The 2,207-nt window shown below is 54.9% G+C and overlaps 1 non-coding gene across 1 annotated transcript; it reads left to right on the top strand.

Moving 5' to 3' along the window:
- Positions 1–1,027: 1,027 nt before the first annotated feature.
- Positions 1,028–1,090, top strand: MIR184 (microRNA mir-184). Its single transcript, NR_162559.1, has one exon. It is a non-coding gene; the product is annotated as a microRNA mir-184 (primary transcript).
- The last annotated feature ends 1,117 nt before the right edge of the window (positions 1,091–2,207 follow it).

The raw sequence follows: 2,207 nt of genomic DNA, 5'->3' as shown, positions 1-2,207 counted from the left end.
TGGGAGGTCACTGACGTGGGATTGAACCTAGGTGTGAGTGTGAACTCACTCCTTCATCTTCTCTTTGAGAGCTTACACCGGGCCTGGGCGTGTCAGGCCCTCTGTCACACAGTTAAGGACACCAGGGCCGGGAGAGGCTCCAGAATCGGCCGCAGGTTGCATAACCGGGACGTGGCAGGCAGATGGTGTCTGGGCGCAGGTCTTGCCTGTGCAACGCCGCATAGGCGTCCCTTCCTGCTCGCCGCACACCGCAGTTCTTTGCTTCTGTCCTCGCACACAGCAGGTGCAGAGCCTGCAGGGGACGTCCTGGCCCTCCTTCTTGGTTTTCAAAGACTCTGAACATGTAGGAGTCAGGATGGAGGGGCAGCCAGTGCAGGGAGAGGAATGCGGCCTGATGGGGCAGTGAGCTGGGCGCCACAAGGCTTCCCTTCCCGATAAAGAAACTCCACCCCGGCCTAATCCCATCAACCTCGCAGCCCAGTGGACACCTCCAGCTGGTGTGGATTTGCAGCTGATGGGCCCTGGCCCGGGGCCAGCCCCTCCGAGGGCCAATCCTGGTGGGAGGAGGAGACTTGCCTTGGACACTTTATGAATGGCATGTGGGTGTGGACTCCACAGCAGAGCCCTGGGGAGGAGCAGGAGCCGCTGGGCCCCCCGGCCCCAGACCGACAGGAGCCATTGGGTAAAGACTTTATCAACTTTGGTGCTATTTATTAATTTTAAAATTTAAATTAATTTACATTTAATTATTATTATTATTTTTTTAGAAAATGCAAAGAATCTGCTCCCTTCCCTAGCAGTCCAGGGCTGCGTGTCTCGATTTCTGTTGAGATGTCAGTGGGGGAGATTGGTTGTGGGGGGCGGCTGGAACAAAGCAGAGTGGCACAGACAGGTTGGGGGCGGGGGAGGGGACGCAGAGAGGATCAGGTGTGGTAGGGGGGAGGGGGTGCTCAGCCGGGAAATCATCAAGCGTCAGCGCTCACCAGGCCCTGCCAAGCTCTGCCAAGACGTCTCGGCCAGTCACATCCCCTTATCACTTTTCCAGCCCAGCTTTGTGACTCTGACTGTTGGACGGAGAACTGATAAGGGTAGGTGGCTGTCACTCACAGCCTCTGGAGCCTCCCGGGCTCACCTGCACCTGCGCCCGGGGGAGGACCCCGCCGCTCCTTGCTGGGGAAGCCCCAGGGCTGCAGGGGATCCGAAGAGCCCCAGACCTGTCTTGGGGTGTCGGGGGCCCAGCCGTGCCGCCCCTGCCTGAGGATGAGGGCAGCCTCTGTGTTCTGTGCGCACTTCTTGGAAACTCAATTTTTCGATCGGCATCGACTAATCATACACGTGTGGTGGGTATTGTGTGATGTTTGAGTGTGTGTACACACTGGGTAAGGACCCAATCGGGGTGGTTTGCCTGGCCACATCGTAAGCACTTATCACTTTTTTTGCGGGGAGAACATTTGAAATCCTCTCTCACAGCTGTCTTGAGATGCACACCTGATTATGGGTGACCACGTTCCCTGGAGCGTGCAGTGGGACCCTGGGACTGCCTCCTCCAGTCTAGCTGCACCTGTGCACCTGTCGGTCGATGGACCGTTTGCCTCTTCACATGTGCTCTCTGGGACTGGGTTTAGGGTCTCTCCTGTGAGAACAGCTGCTATGTGGTCGGCACGGTGGGCACGGGGACTTACTCCCAAGGCTCCCTTATACTAGCGGGATAATGCATACAGGAGCTAAAGAGCTTTGGACTTTTAGGCATTCCTACTTGATAAAACAGGCAGGAGCAGCAAATCCCATCTGATCTGAAAGTCCCGTCCCGGACCCTCTCTTGAGCACGCGGCACAGACTCGTTACACAGTTTTGTCTCTTTCGGTTTACAGGACACATGTGTTCAGCCAGAGCTCTGCATGGCTCTAGCTAACTCATACTTCTTCTTGTTGTATTAAAGACAATGATGTGTTCTGTTGTTGATTGGTCCTTTATCACGTATCGCTGCTTCCATCAAACCCGTGTGAATGTATCTCTGTTGGATTGGTAAGTGGCAGTAACTTTGTGACACATGAACCAGTCCAGCTACACCTGCGGGTAAAGACAGCTACAGATCAGGACTTCGCTAACTGCTAACGCTTCCACTTCCTGCAAAGTGACCTAGCCTCACTTGCCACACTTGCATTTCAGCCACACAGGTACATTTCTTTCCTTTTGGCTAAGATTAA

Source organism: Oryctolagus cuniculus, chromosome 12 (assembly GCF_964237555.1).
Source record: "Oryctolagus cuniculus chromosome 12, mOryCun1.1, whole genome shotgun sequence".
Taxonomy (NCBI): domain Eukaryota; kingdom Metazoa; phylum Chordata; class Mammalia; order Lagomorpha; family Leporidae; genus Oryctolagus; species Oryctolagus cuniculus.
The sequence above is the reverse complement of the archived record's forward strand: the minus strand, read 5'-3'. Positions and strand labels throughout refer to the sequence as shown.